The sequence below is a fragment of the Neomonachus schauinslandi genome, chromosome 1 (genome assembly GCF_002201575.2).
Source record: "Neomonachus schauinslandi chromosome 1, ASM220157v2, whole genome shotgun sequence".
Classification (NCBI taxonomy): domain Eukaryota; kingdom Metazoa; phylum Chordata; class Mammalia; order Carnivora; family Phocidae; genus Neomonachus; species Neomonachus schauinslandi.
This window is the reverse complement of record NC_058403.1, coordinates 145,890,870-145,910,041: the sequence shown is the minus strand read 5'-3', so window position 1 is coordinate 145,910,041 and position 19,172 is coordinate 145,890,870. Positions and strand designations below refer to the sequence as shown.

The 19,172-nt window shown below is 43.0% G+C and overlaps 1 protein-coding gene across 3 annotated transcripts in view; it reads left to right on the top strand.

Annotated features, from left to right (window-relative positions):
• Positions 1–18,813: 18,813 nt before the first annotated feature.
• CTNNB1 (catenin beta 1) overlaps positions 18,814–19,172 on the top strand; it is a 40,553-nt gene continuing 40,194 nt past the window's right edge. For 2 of the 3 annotated variants that reach the window (XM_021677547.2, XM_021677546.2), the window contains exon 1: positions 18,843–19,028. The gene's annotated coding sequence lies outside the window, so the exon portion shown is untranslated. Of the gene's footprint in view, positions 19,029–19,172 lie in introns of all 3 variants that reach the window. The other variant, XM_021677545.2, reaches the window with a different exon arrangement.

Here is a 19,172-nt window from a genome sequence, read left to right as displayed (position 1 = left end):
GGGGGGGGAGGAAGCTCTACTTGGTCACTCTGTTCCCAGAGGCTGCAGGCAGAGAATTCAGTTCAGGAGGTGAGCTCCCACCCAGAAATGCCCAGAAATGGGTTTGATTATGAATTTAAAGCCATTGCAAGGGCTCTGCTAGGCACGGGAGAGAGTGTGCCATGGCATCTCAGAGATGGTAGCTGAGTTGTATGGGTTCTGTGTCTCCCCTCCAATGCAGAGAAACCCTTGACACCTCCCACGGATGACAGGAGGTGAGACCACAGCCCAAAAGATGCCGGACAGGGAGGGTCTCAGGCTGAGTTGCATAATAAGAGTTGTATCAGTTGTGAAGACCTGCATGTGGGAGCAGAGATAAGATTTCCCAGATGTGACTGATTCCTTAAAAACTGAATCCTCAACCTGCCTCTCTCATCCTTGTGACTATTCTTCCTTTATGTTGTTTTGGCTTCAAGGTCAGTGAAAACATATCACACAAGTGATTCAGGAACTGGCTCTGAGGACGAGGCTGTTTCCTTCGAAGAGGTAACACGGAATTCAGCATGGGTTATCCACACTCCCTGTGCAGTACAGAGGAGCAATGCTTGAGATTTGGAGGTGAACTTGACTGGAAGGCAGTCTCCTGGGTGCATGTGTACTCCTGGCATTCAGGAGAATACAGGTCCTTTAAGATTTATGACTTTATTTTATGTTTGAACACTTTCTGTCAAAATTCCAAGATGCTCTAGTGACTGATGGGAAGCAAGGAAAAGGAAAGAATATTCCAGGTAGTGGAAATAGCAGAGATGAAGGTTTACAGTGAACATTTACTGAGCACCTATTACACACCACTGGCTGATTCCCAGATAAAGAGTTCAGGGCCACATCACCCTCAAGGACACTCTGGAGGATCCTGCAACGCCTCTCTGGGAGAATGAAGGCCTGTTGTCAATTCTTCCAGCCAGCAGACAGAGCGTGGCATTTCAGAGGAGCCCCAGTTCATGCCAACCCCTCCCCATCTAGCAGTACAACCTCAGAAAAACCGAGTCCATGAGCTGACCCAGGGCAGAGGTACGATCTTCGCTCTTTCTCAGTTATAAACCCTTTACATCCTCAAGCCCCTGGCACAGTCACACACCCATCAGCATGAATCTGGCCCTGCAGATGTCTGCTCAACCTCGCCTCTCTGACACCAAGGCGTTCTCTTAATACACCACCTAGAGCCTCTGGCAGAACAGCCAGGAAGCCCCGCCTTGAGGACCATGGGGTCCGCAGCAGCCCCTCCGCCTATCCCCGCTTTCTGTGTTCCAGCCACTCCTTTGAAATCAGTGTATTCAAGACAAAGGTATAAATTGGATGGAAGTTGTTTTTAAATGCTGATTTCATGCCCCTCCTAAAGGCACTCTTTTTGTTCTTCTATTTAATTTTTACATCAAATTTGTGATAACAAACGCTGGGGCTGATTCATCCAAGGAAACTGATAATTACTAACCTGGTACATTTTATTTTGTTCCTTATTTTGTTAAGACCCGATTCTGAGAACTATTCCTTCTGACCGGGCTGGAAGCTGGCATAAAAATTATTAGCAGTAAAGAGGTCTTTTTGCATAGAAATCGGTTTATTTCCTGCCAGCTGCAGTACGTGTGTGGGACTCGCTTTGTGGCAGCCAGCAAAATCTAGCAGACACTTTTCCATCTGCCTATAACCTAAGAGCTGCGTTCTGTTTTGCTTTGCAGAAATGTACCCATCTTGCCCTGGTTATGACTCCAGGTGGGTAGAAAATAGTAAATTACCAGAGAAGTGGAGTCAAAAACTGAACCCAGGGCAGTCCCTCAAAGGGCAACAAGGGATAGGATGTCCCAAGGATTGGTTGGGGTGACACCCAGGGGGACCCCAGAATCGCTGAGAGCAGCAGAAAGTATGTGCACCGACCCTATTTCGGAAGCACTTCCTATTGCGCAGCCCTCAGCAGAAGCCAGCTGTATGTAAGTAAGCAGAAGGTACTGGAGGTTTCCCAGCATCTTTCAATCCCTTTCTTATTTGGGGGGAAATTCCCTGGTTTATGTCCCCATGCCTCCTCATGACAGAAGCTGGGATTTCTCTTGCCACTAAGGTGCAGGTTTGGGATTCACTGTTCTGACACACCCACACGAGACTCTGAGCGGGAAGCTAGTGCCCTAAAGGATGGGGTGGCACACAGGGTCCATGCTGCTGAGCAGAGCAGCAGAGTCTTCTGCTCCCAGGGACAGAGGTCCCAAGTAGCATTCAAGCACCAGTCAGGGGCGGATATGATATTTGTGCCCAGGGGTGTATTCTGTTTGGCATAGAATCTGGCCACGGTTCTTTATCAGTGGGCCTTCAGAGTTTGTTCCTCTAGACATCCCAGAGATTCTGTGAGTTGTCTGATATTCCTGAACAAATTCTTTTCCTGCTTAAACTGGCTGGGATGAGTTTCTGATGTTGGCAACTGGGAGCCCAGATGGTGATCACAGCTCCACAAGCTGCAGCTAACGGAAGCCCAAAGGAAATTTGCTGGGTTGCGAAATCGAAATAATCCAGGAGAATGTAGCTTCAGGTATCGTTAGATCCAGGCACCACAGCCAGCTACATAATTTGCGGGGCTCAATACAAAATGAAAGTACAGGGACCTTTTTCAAAACTTATTAAGAATTTCAAGATGACAATGTAAGAGCATTAAAACTAACACGGTGTCTTTCTAAGCCCAGAGCCCCACTTGACTGCACAGATTGCATGCCCTTAAAGCTGGCCCCGCCAGGGGCTCAAACAGTGTCACCAGGCCCCCAGTGTCTTTCTTCTCTAGCTCTTTCTTTCCCATTCCTGCACTTGCACTCCAATGTTCTAGAGGGCAAGGCCTGTCTGGATTCATACAGGCAGTCAATCGAGACTCTTAGACTAGCTGTACCCACAGTGTGCCCAGGCATGCTTACCACAAGCACACCGATTACCCTAGATGTTGGCAGGCTTAGGTCAGGCTCCCAAAGGCAGCTTCTGAGACAAGAATTGGTGTGCAGGTGATTTGTAAAGGAAGTGCTGGGGAGACTTGTAAGGACAGAGGGAAGCAGGACAGGGAAGGAGAGGAAGCTAAGCAAGAGCATGATCCCAGGCAGAACCCCTCGGAAGGTGGCCTCCCCTGATCTCGTGACGAGCTCTCGCGTATAAGGGACATCTCACAGTTATCCAGGCCTGAGACGAGGAAGCTGGCATTTCAACTCTCACCATTTGCACCCCTCAGTCATGGATTCAAGCCACTCCCTGTGTGGGTGGGCACATAAACTCCCAGGCGCCGCTGGCTCTCTGTGCATATAGACAATCTATACCCCAACAGACTGGGGACAATCTTCTAAAAAGAAATGCAGATGCTACCTCTTGGAGATGAATACCAAAGTGTGGAAGAAGGGACCCCAAATGGTACAACTTTTCTAAGATGTGAGCAGAGCACACGCCCTGGTTCCATGACATCCTAGCACACTGACTACCTGCAGCAGTTCTCATAAAATGCTGAAGGATGTGACCCTGAGGTTCCACTGAGAATGCTCTTGTGTGATCTCTCCAGCCAACAAATCAGGAAGTCCGGGGTGCCAGGCAAGTAGTGACTGGAAGATCTGATCTATTTCTGAGCTTTTATTTACCTAACATTTAAAAAATTAATCTCAGGCTATCTAAGCATATAATGCAAAACTCATATTCCCTATTTTGAAATGAATGAATTGCCTCACAATGTTTGCAAGAACTGTATGAGCTGCTGAGTCTGTCACAGGACAAACTTTGTACAAGGTCTGCTCATATCTTTTGACACCTGCACTTAGTCATGGGTGACTACATATGGCTCTTGAGAGATGCATATCATTTGCTTCATTAAGGATGGGCTCCTAGAAGAATAAGTTAATTATTAACAATAAGACATACGAATAAATTTTTATTACAGTTTTGAAGTATAATTCACATATCATACAATTCTCCTATTTTGAGTGTACATTTCAGTCATTTTTAGTAGAGTCAACAAAGTAGTGCAATCAATTTTAGGAGATGTTCATCACTCTAAAAAGAAATCCCATACCCATTAGCAGTCATTCCTGATCCCCACCCCAAACTCCCAGTGCTAAGCGAAAGAGTAGATAGGGCTGGTGGGCCATCCTTCTTGTTCCTAATCTCAGGAACCATCCAGAAAGCCCTATGGGAAAGAATAAGTCCAGAAAGTCCCCCATGATCTCCAGGTGCTTGGGAGTCATGACTTTAGAGTGCCTTTCTGATCCCCGGGCTCAGTGACTGGCAAAAGAAAGTAAAGGAGAGGCCTTATCAACTCAATCGAGCCAAGCTAATGAATCTGGCCCGGTGTCACAGTCCAAGAGAAATGTGAGCATTTGCCTACGCAGCTATCCTGAGGGCAGCCGTCACCTCGGGCACACGAGGCAGAGGCGTGGCCTGTTTCCTTCTTGAACACCAAGACGATGTCAGGTCACTTTCTCCACAGGCCCCGCTTCTCCAAATTCAAGCATGGGGAAAACAGAGCATTCCCTACACAGGAAGCTGGCGATGCTGGTTGAACCAATTTATACACTGAGGTAAAAAAGCCAACTTTCCTTTTAGGAGAAGGGAAAGGCAAGGGGACACTCAGCTAAGCATGTTAGAAAATCCTTTAGAAATAAATTGACCACACTACTAAGAGATTTCTGTCTGACCAAACATTTTTTTATTCTTCCAACGGAGGCAAAGAGTTTAGAAAAAAATCATCGACAAGACCCAAGGTCATCAATTAAACATATACGTGTGTGCATAACTTTGCCGTATAAAAATCTTGGCTAGAGTATGGTGTTACCGAGTTAGATACATTAAGTAAACACTCATTTGAAGACCTTTCCCACTGGAATGTAAGAATAAGGCAGTGAAAAGAATACATTTTCTGAACATCACATCGGCCCCATTAGGAGGGCTCTGTGATCACATTATTATGTGCTTTGTCTTCAAACAGAGACTTCCCTGTCTTTTTCACCCATAAGCAGAAAAAGTCCTCTCCATGCTCATTATCAGCCTCCCGGAGCCCGTTCTCTCTGATGTGCCTCCCTCCCTCACTTTGGAGCTCTACTTCCTTGAGATCTGTCGTTGTCACCTTTATTATAATGGAGTCTTACAATCCCACAGCTAGTGACACTCAGGGGAGGAGTATTCTGATGAGGAGGGTGGGGGTGCCTGGGGGAGATGTCTGTGATGGAAGTTTCCACAGAGGCTACACTGAAAACTCGCAGAGAGAATGGAGGACGGGTAGGGAGATGGGCATTTCCCCACCCAGTTCCCCTCCCCTGGTCTCCTGCAAGAAAAGTCAGGAAGGCTCTGGAGAGTATCCATGAAAGGGGATCTTGCATTATTCCAGTTGCATTATTCTCTTCCCAGGTAAAGCAAGCAGGATCGTACACAGTTGAGTAAAACAGGTGGAGATGATGCATTTTTTTTGTATCCTATGTGGGCCACGGGAGCTTAACATACCCATGGGAGGAAGGAATGAAAGCTAGTTTCCTCTCCTCGTGTTCAATAGGGCCTCTGACTCAATGGTAGGACAGTTAACCAGACCAATAGAGCATGATGAGTCTTTTTCCTTCTAAGAAGAGACTGTGCCTCCATGGGTATTATTCAACTAAAAGAAAGTCGAAGATCAGTGTGTACAATTCACCCACGTTTGGAGGGTAGGATTGGCTTGCACAAATCAAAAAAAGGGGCACCAGAGGTGCAGGAACAATATTTTTAGAAGCACACCTAAGAAATGGCCAAACAGGCAGCAATAAATCCGAAAAGGTTTAATTCTTCCAGTTTTTCTACTTTGGCCAAATCAACAGAATTTAATCAAGTTCATGTGCAGATATGATTTGCATGACTTGTTTAGCATTCTATGGATGAATACAGATCAGGTCTATTCATTGACCTATTTTTTTTTTTTTTTGTATTTTTCTCCCTAAGAGTGGACTGTTAAGACAAAAGTAAATTTTAAATGTACACACAATGTGCTGAGTTGCAGAAGGATCCTGAAGATTTACAAAATTGTTAGTGGCCCTCTCAATCTTTTTCTTTTTCTTTTTCTTTTTTTTTTTTTGAGCTTGCAATTAAAAACACACTGCATTCTGCATGGAGCACTGGGTGTTATATGCAAACAATGAATCATGGAACACTACATCAAAAACTAATGATGTAATGTATGGTGATTAACATAACATAATAAAAAAAAACACTGCAATCTTAGGAGAGATTGGGTCCAATGCCATATGAAAACGGCACACGAGTTGCTCTGCAGTTTTGAACAGAACAAAGGAAAAAATGCAGAGATGTGGGAAAGGAAAAAAATATGTACTTTTAGATGAGATAAAATACGGGCTTAGTAAAGTTAAAGATACAGGGAGGCTATTCCAGATAGAGAAGTACTGCAGTGGGAAACTCTTCTGCTAATAAGGGTAGTAAAGGCCAAGTTAAGAGGAAAGACAAGTGACCTGCAGTCATCTGCAAGAGGAAATAAGTTGGAGCAGTGAAATATGACACTTGGCTCAAAGTAACCCAAGGGCAGTTTCAGAGCAGTGGGTGATCCTGGGAGAGATCATAGTGCAGAAAAAGCACAGCAAAGGTAAAAGTTGATAAACATTTACTAGGATAAATTCCAAATGGATTAAAGATATAGTTATATATAAAAAAAATTTTAAGTGTCATTAGAAGACATGACTTTCTTCCTCTACATCTTAAGATGGAGGTAAGCATTTTACCATGACAAAAGAAAAAATCGATTAATTGGTCTACATAAAGATAAAAACTTCTGAACAGCAAGAAAAAGAAAGAAGAGGAGGGGCGCCTGGGTGGCTCAGTCTTTAAGCGTCTGCCTTTGGCTCCGGTCACGATCTCAGAGTCCTGGGATTGAGCCCCGCATCAGGATCCCTGCTCAGAGGGAAGCCTGCTTCTCCTTCTCCCTCTACAGCTCCCCCTGCTTGTGTTCCCTCTCTTGCTGTCTCTCTTTCTATCAAATAAATAAATAAAATCTTAAAAAAAAAAGAAAGAAAGAAGAGGAGGAGGAGGAAAAGGTGGAGTGAAGAAAATAAAACATTTTACAAACCTCATAAGGACAAAGAACAAACTGGAAAAAATATTCATATCACAGACAAAGAGCTAATCTTCCTATTGATTTTATAGAAATTGAAGAAGCCAAGAGGCAGATGATATGACCATCAGTTCATAGAAGTAGCAATAAAAATAGCTCAGATATATGAAAATATCATTTATTAGAGAAATGCAAATTCAAATTACACTGAGATATTTCTAAAATTACAAATGTTTGATGACCAGCTGTTGGACTGGGTTTTCCCAGAAGCAGACCTTGAGACAAATAGTTTAGTGGAAGTAGTTTAATTGCCAGGAGGAAAGTGAGGAGAAGGCAAAGAAGTTGTGACAGGCTGTGTTATCAGGCCAATTGCCCGGATGGGTATCTGGAGCTCAGCTGGGAGACTGGGAGACAGTGCAGAATACAAGTCAGAGTTATCCCCTCGACAGGTGAGAAAGCCAGGGTCTTTATCCACCAACTGCTTGACCATCACTTTTGATGGCTGCTTGTGGGGAATTAACTCCCAGGCATTTCTGCCCTTTCTCCCACACTCACACACAGACCAACCCAGCTTCCTGAAGCCAGAAAAAAGCCCTGGAGCAGAGAGTTGCAGCTATAGTATAGAGATGACAGTCTAGAAGGCATGGGTGGGGCGTGGCATCCTCCTCCTCCTCCATTGATGAGGCTGCCAAGGAGCAGGCACTCTCGTATGTTGCTAGTGAGAATGGAAATTGTTACGACACCTATGGCAATTGAGAGTGCCAATGAGTTATTGGCAATCTGGCAATACCTAATACTGACTCTTTTCTCCTGGTGAAGATACCCTTTGACTCAGCAGTCCCACTTCCGGGAATTTATCTCATAGTTAAGATTTGTGCATTTAGGCGTCTGAGTGGCTGTCAATTAAGCGTCTGCCTTTGGCTCAGGGAGTCTACTTCTCCCTCTCCCTCTGTGCTTGCTCACTCTCTCAAATAAATAAATAAAATATTTTTAAAAAAAGATTTGCACATTTAGCAAATGGCACATGTGTGAGATTATTCATGCAGCACTATTTGCAGTGACAAACTCTTGGAAACAGCCTAATGTCCATCAATGGGAAAGGACTAGTTAAATAAATCAAGGTGCCGTGGAATGCCATGCAGCTGTAAAAACAAATGAGGCACTACTCTGGGGGTACTGATGTGGTGAGATTTCCAAGATACGCTGGTAAGTGACAAAAGTAAAGGGTGAGATTATACTATCTTTTCTGTAAGAAGGGTGGTGGAGGGAAAGTAACCCAAACTCATATTTACTTATATATGGATAGAGAAACTGGCCAGATACAGAAGAAATTAATAACAATGCAAAGGGGAGGGTTGTGGTGGTATAATATATATGAAATATATATAAAATTGTGAATACATTATTTAATTCAAAAATTAAACTTAAAAATGCTGATGGATGTGGATATGGGAGTGTGTGGAATTATGTAGCACTCTTCCATTATATGCTTTATCTTTCTGATTTCTTTGAATGTTTTATGTGGTGCATGTACTACTTGGCAATATGAAAAAAACAGTAGACATATAATGACTAAATACAAACTAGGGAGATAGATAATGGTTGAAAAGAATCAAAATGCAAAAATGTATTGGACTAGGTAAGGAATAAAAATTGACTGGCTGTGGCTAAAGGAGAAAAATAATTCATTGGAAGGGTATTGGATATTTCATAGAATCACCAGGAAGGTAGAAGCAATGGACTGAAAATAAAAGCAGAACCGTCAGATGACTACACTGTGGCCATGGCCCCACTGGACCGGGTTCCCTCTGCCTCTTTAGGGGAACAGGAAATCAGACCAGAAGTTTCAACTGAGGCACAGAGATATGGCAGCTTTTAGATGTCGGGGTGTGAGGCAGGTCACCAGGCAGAAATGTGAAAGTAGACGGCCCAGAATTGGGCACAGTGAGGGTATCAAAGTGACTAGAGACTGAGATTGGAGGCAGACCCTTGAAGAGGACCCTAAGGTTGTGGAGTCCCACCATGCATAACAGAGTGATAGAGCATTCCGGCAGGGGAGCTGCCAACAAACCCACAAAAATGCCCATAACCGGCCCACCTTTCAACATTGGCCAGATCCAGAGAGCAAAAGCCAGTTTATGATAGTAACCAGTCTTTGAGGAAATGCCTCATCCCTCTTAGCTCTAACCCCAGAAGAGTCAACAATAGTAGCTAGGCAGTGGGGAGGATGTGATGGGAAGAGGAAGGAGTCAACCCACCCTCTTTGTAGCCCTAGCTGGGATAGGGAGGAGAATTCTTACCTTCAGCTGAAGATAGAAGTATAGATAAACTGAGACCGTGTTTTGCAAGTTAATGACCAAAGGACTTTGTTACCTGGAGAAGACCAAAAAGGTCACGGGCATTCATTTCATGGGGCTTCCAGTGGTAACAGCAAATGGAGGAGGCTTAATGGGGGGTTGGGTGGGGTGGACAAAAATAAGGTTGCTTGTAGGAGTGCCCATCACAAGTCCAGTGAAGTGACAGTAGTATAGAAAATGGACATTAAATCTGCTACAGCTTCTTCATCTCACTTGCTTCTGTTTCAACATCCCAAGCAGAAACATCTGAATGACTAAGCTGATGCTTCAGCCGTCATGTTGCTCACAATACTCCACCTGATGAATTTGCCAAATTTAGGAAAAGGGTTTAGAAGGCAGGAGAAACAGATATATGTGCCCTCTAATGAGAAGTTCTGCATTCACTTTTGATGGGTATTGCACCCTGCCAAGTGCCAGAGGGGCGAGGGAGGACAGGGTTCCAAGAAGAGTAACAGAGACCCTGCCCTCAGTGAAGTGGAGTCCCACTACATTATAGTAACTACAACACAAAAGTCTCTCACTTTATCTATAACCTTACAGCTTTAAGAAGCTCTTTAATGTGTATTACATTTGCTCTGGACAACAACACAATGAGAAAACTCTCCAGGGTCCAACATGGTGCCTGGCAGGTAGTAAGTATTCAGTAAATGTTAGTTCGGTGAATGAGCAAAGGGACGAATGGGTAAGGAAGAGTTAAGTCCAGCGGTGAAAATGGAACTCACCATGGTTCTTTATCTGTGCTATGCAATGATAGCCACATATGGTTCCTGAGTGCTTGAAATGTGTTAATGAGACTGGGGAACTGAATGTTAACTTTATTTAATTTTAATTTATTTCCATTTAAATTAAAATGGCCACATGCAGTCGATGGCTACTGTACTGGACAACACAGGTCTGGAGTTTGAATTCCAGTTCTGTTTATCTAGCTTGTAATCTGAAAAAACTCTTTAATTTTCCTAAATCTCAATTTCTCCAAACGTGAAACGGGGAAAATAACATCTCCCTACCCCACTGTCCATGATGGTTAAAAGAGGTCTTCTATGTGAAAAGGTGAAGGTCCCTTGTGAAAGGCAAAGCTTCGTATCTGGCAGAAGCTCAGCAAATGGAAGCTGCTATTTGGATTCCTGTGACTGCCACTGCAGAGGGGAAGCCAAGACTCAGAGAGATTAGAGAACCCATCTGGGGCACATGGCTAGCACACGCAGAGTAGGATTTGTGTCTCCTGTTTTCCTTACCATGGTGGTTTTCTCACTACCAAGTTAAGCAAGGGCTCCAAAACCGCATATGGGCACTACGAATTGTCTGTGCACTGAAAAATGAATCTTCCCCATATGTTTGTGATTATTCAAATTCATGTCGATTCCACTGGGATTGATAAAACATAAATTTGTTTAAAAGCATTACTGACTTCATAGGAGCTTTTTATCACCATGTGCATTCTCAATCAACACACACTAAAATACAACTATTATCACGTGAGGTGTATCAGAATCTTTGACTTTGAAAAGGCATCCACGGGCGCCTGGGTGGCTCAGTCGGTTAAGCGACTGCCTTCGGCTCAGGTCATGATCACAGAGTCCTGGGATCTAGTTCTGCATCGGGCTCCCTGCTCTGCAGGGAGCCTGCTTCTCCCTCTCCCATTCCCCCTGCTTGTGTTCCCTCTCTCGCTGTTTCTCTCTCTGTCAAATAAATAAATAAAATCTTTAAAAAAAAAAAAAAAGAAAAGGCATCCTCATCTTCTTTGTTGAAAAGGTTAACACCTTGTCGAAACAGAGTTAAAGAAGGGAAAGACACAGCAGACACCCACACAAAAGAGTTAAATATCAAGAGAAAATAGTGATGCAAGAGACTCCATCTACCAATATATATTCCAGGTACATTTGCTAGAAACGTGAATGGCATTCTTTACCAGAGGGTTTATTTAAAGTCAGTTAATAGAAAAGATCAATGAGTAATTCCTTAAAGGATTCTGCAATAATCAGCAACTATAATAAATAAAGCTCCGAGTTTAGTTTTAAAAAACAAATTGCACCCATTCAAATTGGGTGAAATAATGCTTTAAAGCAGATTATGTGGAAGATCTCAGAATTTTAATGAGCGGTCCTGAGTGGAGTGAATAAAACCCAGAAGGTGCACATGAGGATCCATTGGGATGAAAAAATAAAATACTGCAACTCCTATATTTACTTTTTTATCTTAAAAAAAAAAGTCAAGCTTCACTGATATTTCATGTATGCATTGACAGCAGTACATGTGTATCATTTAAATAAATACTTATCTAGAGGGTGCATACTCACAATTATTTTACTAAGAAGACTACATGCAAAATCTTTAGAAATTTTTGTTTTAGAAGACGACCAGCTCAGGATCACCATTAGTAAATTGATCCTAATAATCAATTAGTGATTGGTAAAAACAAGCCAAAAATGGAATCAGCTTTGTCCTGTGTAACAAACCACCCCAAAATGAGTTGGCTTTCAACAACAAACTTTTTTTTTTTTTTTTATTGCTCAGAACCTGCACAGTGTCACTTGTCTTGACAATCTAAGAATACAGGTTTGGAAAACTAAGTCATATGAGGCAGGGCTGAGAGACCAGTGATCGTTATGCCATGAAAAGAGAACGCAAATGGGAAAGACAAATATGTGTGTTAGACATTTCCTACCTTGATTTCTTACAGCTTAGATTTGAATACAATTTATGGTGGGAAGAAAAATATTTTGAATGGACGATCGGTCGGAGCCACAGAAATTAAAGCAATTTTTTTTCTTTTCCCTAGTTGATTTCAAAATCACAATTTTATAGAACGATATGATTTCAGAGGGTTACGTTTGTGTGGAATGACCCAGTCAGCTGACATCAAAATTACTGGAAAATCCTGGAGGAGACGTATGTATTACACGCTTGTCAACTTTTCTCCTTTTTACCAATGAATTGCCTATTTTTTCTTCTCATTTTAAAAGAAAACCAATGGTCTTTGTTTCTTTTTCTTCCCCCCCAACTCAAATTCTCTAATTGTAAATTCAAAATATGAGCAAATGTGAAGATGGCTTATGAAGAAGCTTTGGTATAAACAAAAGAAAGATGGAGTAAAATGCATGCCCGTCACTGCATGAGAAATGGCAGGACAAACGTATATCACTTCTGCATCAGAATGATAGTGACAACTACCACTTGTCCACCCAAAAGAAATATGGGAAATAAAATCTATTTTAAAGAAAACTTGTGCACATGCAGTCTCCCTTCTCGGGATAGCTGGAACAGTGTTCTGTTTGAATAATCTTATATTGTCTCCTAGAACTAAAATTTCTGCAAAGTCAAATCAAAATGCCACAGCACTCTATCCATTATTTAAGAAACTAATCTCCTTTATTGTAAGATTTAGAATTGAAATTTAAGATCATTTGATAAAATAGATTTTATAACCAATAGCCTTGAATACTTAGACCATGATAAAATGTATACTTTTTGGCTTTTAACAAAAAACAAACCAAGGCTGCAACGACAAAAAAATGTCATTTCTTTCAGTGGCGTTACTGGAAGAAAAGTCAGAAATGACTAGATCCTTACTCTAAGAGCATTTTTTAGTCAGGTAGTTAAACAAAATTCAATCTGTATGTTTCTCCACTTTCCTAGGCCCAAAGTTCTTTTTTGCTGAGTGGTGCAAAATAGAAAATGGACATTTGCTTCTGGCATTGTGACCTTCTCCAGGCCCCTGTCCGAGCTGCCCTGACGCAGAGTATTTCTGGCACATACTTGCGATATAACCAGCAACCATTCTCCATAAATGCTCAACTTGACAGCAAATGAGAGTTAAAAAAAAAAAAATCTCTCTTTTACATCAATGAAGAGTGCCACATTACAAACACATTTCTCTCTTTTATAAGCTAGGTGATTTTTTTTAAAAGATTAATTCAGACGGGCAACTGCTCAACACTGTTATTTTCCTTCTAGCTATACACATGAATCCACCTAATTTTTGTTTAAAACCAATCGAGCTCTTAAATATTATAAACTATCTCTAATTTTTCAAAAGAAATCTATAGCTGGTCCATACGTTTTCCAACTAAGACATAGCATTAAACCTCCACATGCTTAAAAATGCCATCCCTTCCACCTCCGTACATACACACTCATACACATACACACTCGATCCAACTCCACACTTATCCACTGATGACTAAAGCATTTGAGATGGCTTGATGGGGGCCAGGGGGGAAAGGGGCTGGGGAGGATTTTATTTTTTTTTACAATAGGCATGCATAATGTTTACTGAACAAGACATTTGCTCTGTATTTTGCTTTAGTGTGGGGGGGGAATCATAATTGTATTTAGACTTTATATGGCATGGGTTACTCAGTTCACAGCAGAGGCACCTGCAGCAAATTAATTTGTTGTAGCACATTAATTATCTCATAGCTTCTATTTAGGCTGCAGCTGTTGCTATTATGTTAATAATATTTTTTATCACCACTATATACAACAGGTTATGGAAATAATAGAAATATCTCTCTTTTTTTGGCTTCCCCCCTGTCGTTTCCATTTTTCTATGTCAGAAGGGAAGACTGCAAGAAATTTAGGCAAATTAAGCCCCAAAGCACACTATAATTTTCTATTTCTGAACCGATTTGTAAGAGAATGGGTAACTGAAATTAGCAAAGAATCACCCCACACAAAGATGGCGCGTGCAGAATTTGTGAAAGCGAAAAAGAAGACGAAGGAGAAGCAAAAGAGAGACGGAACACTGCGGTGCTGGGGTGGTGAGTGTTTGGATGGGGGCGGGGAAAATGCTGCAGTTTTCATGAAATAATAAGGTGGGGGAAAAGAGCCATACAAAGAGTAGGTTTTTCATTGTTTGTAAAATATAAACACAGATGAATTCTGTCTTTGGTTTGTTCATGCTTTTCACTCTGCACAGCAGGGATGTTCTTAAGAAGTTGCCCTCTGCGAAATTTCACTAAATGGGAACCGTGGACCCTGCATGATGGGATTATAATCACACCAGCCACTCCTTTTACATAATTTTTTGTTTAAGATCCAGTAAGATTCCCTGTTTTTAATATATATAAAGCAATAGACATGTATATGTCGATAAACTGAGAGTTTGCGTCCCCATAGCCCAGTGCAGGCTAAAACAAAAAACCGGTGATATCACATCTACAAATCTCAGTGGATTCAAAAACAATATGAAAATTTTTAGCTGACAAGAACATGTCCGCTGCCTGCAGTCCCTGCAATAGCTCACCATGTTGCCTACTAACCGAAAGATCAAAAATTATCGATTTCATGGCGCTGCGTGCTCTGGAAAGAAAAGCTACTTTAAAATTTGCATTGTTTAAGAAATGAGTTAAAAGAAAAGAAACATTTTTTTTTCTGAACACTTTGGAATGTGAAAATGGCTTGTTTTAATCTTATCCATGATTTACTATAATTCTATTATTTTTAGCAGCTGGAGTCCAGAAATGATTTTTTTCGATGAATTTAGGATTTTGCCGCAGTATACATCTGCAGTCCCAGAATCCTCCGGTAAGTTAATCCTTCTTGCGATGGGAAACGCCTTTAACCTTCTTGTGAATGAGATATCTGCAACCATTTTGAAAATTTTAATAGAGGAGTGTGTGTGTGTGTGTGTGTGTGTGTGTGTGTGTGTTGGGGCGGGGGGGGAGTATGTCTCCAAAGCGTGATTTCTTTGCAATGCAGCCGTATTTGTGTTAATTCTTATAAACATTGAGAAACATATACCTTTGTGTTCTTTGAATATCATGGATGATGTCTCCATTGCTTTTCCTTCACACTTTCTATGGTGGCCATTAAATGTGCTTCCTTAGTATGGCAAGGACTGTTGTGTCAAGCCAAGGAAGGCCTCGAAAACACGTAACTCCAAGCAGGAAGCCTGTTCCTGGCATAAGTGAAGCCGCCATGATCATAGCTACCACTGCCGCTGCCTCGGCCACCACCATGGCCATTGCCTCCCACCACCTTCACCACCCCTCCCTCGCTCTGCAGTGCACACCAGATGCAAGCTTTCCACAGGGCCTCTCCGCCCAAATTTGCCCAGTGGGTTCCTAGATTACTTCTGTGAGCGAGAATAGCCAACCATGTAGGCTGACAAGAGGTATTTACAACTACTTAGCCTGTTCAGCTGGAAAGAAATCAAAAGATAACACTGAACCCTGAGATGAGGTATTGCAAATCAAAAGTCCCAATCCATAAATAGCCCACTTGATGAGCTGCTAAATGAAAAGGTGATCTGATTTTTTGTCCAATGTTTTCACTTTGTCAGAAAGAAATATTTTTAACAGACCTTCTTAGAGAAATTGGGACTTATTTTTTCTAAGTGCATGGAATGTTATTAGTCTTACCTTTCTGCTGGGTGAGGTTTCTTCCCAAGGAGATTCCGATATAGAGTCCAGATGAGACCACACCCTCATCTCATGGCTCTTATTTTTACTGTCTGTTTACTTTTAAGTCGGATTGATTAACAGCTACAATTATACATTAATTTAAGGGACCTCATCAAAAGAAGCCAGTCACTCGTTTCCCTCTCTCTAAAGGAAGCTCATTGTCTTAGTGCTCAATAAATGTTTAATTAATGGATTTGATAGTTAACTATCCAAAAAGTGAACAGGCCTTCTTTACAGTGCCGACTTGATTAATGTTTCTTTTGAAAGCGTGCAAACAATCTGGGCATTTATTTATTTGCCTAAAGGTGATTCAAAAGCATGTGTTTTAGTGAAGGGGCGCTTTACATTCAGGTTCCATGTAGTCACTGCTGATATGCCAATGGTCTTAATATCATGACAAATAATACTTCCTCTGTTAAACCAGCTGGAGACACTTGGGGTTTCTAGGCACAGAGCCTGAAATTTAGAACTATTTGTCTTTTGCAGTTTTTTTGTTTGTTTGCTTGTTTGTTTAATGCCATCTTTTGCACTAACATGGATTAATTTATGTCAAACCCAAATGGCCGGCTCTAGGAAAAAAAGGTGTAAAAAAATAACCAAGTGTTTTTTATGAAACATACTGCCTGAGGTCAGTTTTGAAAAATCATTTTTACAAAACCACTTATTTCACCAGCTCATCAGGTATTTTGATGCTTGTATTTCTCCTTGGTTTAATGGTAGCATTTGTCTTCATTTCTCAGAAGTTATTCATGTCATATTTTTGGTGAGACAACTGGAACAATTTCTGTTGTTTGAGAGAAGAAATAAGGAAATTCTGAGCAATCTGTTAAATTCAACAAAAATTTTTTTTAATGCTAGTCACCCAGGAAGTCTTCAGTACACTTAAATTTGATGGGAAAAACAGCTTAGTGCATTGTTGCGAATTTTACATTTCCTTTAATAACATTGTGTTTGCTTAAAGCATTAGCAGGGATTTAAAAATCTTAATTCCAAATTTAGATTAAGATATCTAAATTATAGAAAATGCTTCAATTTTATTTCGGCATCTGAATAAAGAAATACAAACGTAGAAGACTTTTTATCCTTTAGATGTTCAAATGGTGCAAATGTCTTAACCAGTTTTAACAGTGTCTTACTGAGGAAAGAAAAACAAAAACAAAAACACCACAAAAACTGAATATAGAAAAAGGAGACATCCTTAAGAAATCCCTCAAATATTGATTAATCAGTCATCTGATCTTAAATGTGACTCTAATCAAATCAACTGTATATTCTTTAATACTATATCTGAGGATTAAAATTGGGGGTCAGTGCCTGGAAACGCTATTTACACTTTTGAGTTTATATGGGAAATACTCCTTTGATGAAATAACTTTTTCGGTATAATGTGTTTGAATTCTGACTAGCAGAGTTAATCACCACCATTGGCTTATTTAATTCTACAGAATTACTAGCAAAGATACAAATGAGGAAGTAACCCTAGACAATGGATCTCACCGAATATCATTTTAGTGTGTGTACTTTTTCCACTGGTATAGTCATAGCAGTTAAACGTTACCACTGTATGTAGTAAAATATCTTTAAGACGGGGGGCGGGGAACCCACAATTATCTAAAGAACATGTTGGCCCTGAAGCATTAGCTTGCCTAAAACTACATATTCTACTCCATGAGTGAATAGTGAATAAGTAGGTTTCCTGCTCTTACCTATATATAAAGACCTATTGTTTGCATGCATTAATTATACGGATAAAAGCCTCAAGACAACTTTCACTGTTGCTTTTTGCACTCTCCATTGTTTTGGAGGAAAAATAAGCATAAAACAATAGACTAGAGAAACTGAATCAATCATAATTGTTTCAGCTTTGACAAATAAATGCCAATCTTGATGGATGACAATCGAAACATTTCCAAGGGAAATGGAAACCTTCAGCCTATTAAAACGAATTAAAAAATGTTTTTGAGGAATGGAAAATTAATTTTAAAAAATCACAAGCTGCCTAATTGATAATTCCTTCCATAAACAACATAATCGATTTCTCAAGAAAGTATTACCTTAGAAATGCATTTCCTCCAAAGAAACATCCCCACAAATAAATCTGATAGTTAGTAGCACTGTACAACCAGATAAAAATGTAATCTATAAGAATTAACCTAATAATGGACAGGGCTCTAGAGCTAATCCATTTCCATCAGTCATTTGTTCACAGTGCGTACTCCTGAGGACTTGTTGAATTGCGCACTAGGCGCCCATTCTAAGAGAGTTCACAGCCTTCGGGAGGGGGGATCGCAGGCGGCCCGGCCCGGCGGTTCACTTCCAGATTCAGGCTGAGCAACCGGTCGGGATGCGGGATCCACGACCCGGACAGTGGGGGGCTTTGGAGCGGTGTGCGGCTCGCCCGCGAGCCAGGTCCTGCGGGGAGTGCGAGGCCCAGACCGCAACGACCGCGGAAGCCCTAACCCGCCGGAGTTCCCCGACCCGACAGCGGGGCGGCTGCGGCGCCCAACAGCGCCCGGAGCGGGCGGGCCCCGACCTCAGCTCCGCGCCACCGCTTCCCCCTCCCCAGCGCCCCCGCCCGAGAGGGCCGGGGCCGAGAGGCCGCCGCCCGCAGGCAGCGGGAAGCGCGGCAAGCCCGCGTCCGCTCTCACGGCCGGGGCCCGCACGGGGCGGGGGCGCCGGGCTCCGGACAGCGGAGGCTCAGGGTGCCGCCCTCCCTCAACCCCCTGGCCTGCGAGCGCCCCGGCCTCCCCGCCTCGGACCACGGCACCCTCGCGGGCCGCCCCCCAGAGCGGCGCGGCGGGACACCCTCCAGGCTCTCCCCTGAGGAGCGGCCGGGGAGCGAGCGGGCGCCCCGCCCCTGCCCGGGGCTGTCGGACAGCGGCAGTCACCAGCGGCGCGGGGACTACTTTTCGCCGCTCGTCCGCGCCCCGCCCCTTGTCCTCGCACGGCGGAACGCTCCGCGCTGCGCCGGTGGCGGCAGGATACAGAGGCCACTGCGCGACTTATAAGAGCTCCTTGTGCGGCGCCATTTTAAGCCTCTCGGTCTGTGGCAGCTGCGCTAGCGCGGCCCTAGAAACAGAGAGCGAGGGGAGGCGGAGACGGAGGGAGGTCCGAGGAGCAGCTCCAGTCCCCGCCGAGCCGCCACCGCAGGCCGAGGACGGTCGGACTCCAGCGGCGGGAGGAGCCTGTTCCCCTGAGGTGCTTGGGCACTCCTTTCCTTACCCTTCCGGGGCTGCCCCCGCTCCCTCTTCGGAGCCAAACTTAGTCGCGGGCGCGCGGTCCCGGCGGCGGCTGGGAGCCGGGCCCGGCGCGGCGCGGAGGCCCGGGGTGGGGAGCGGGGGG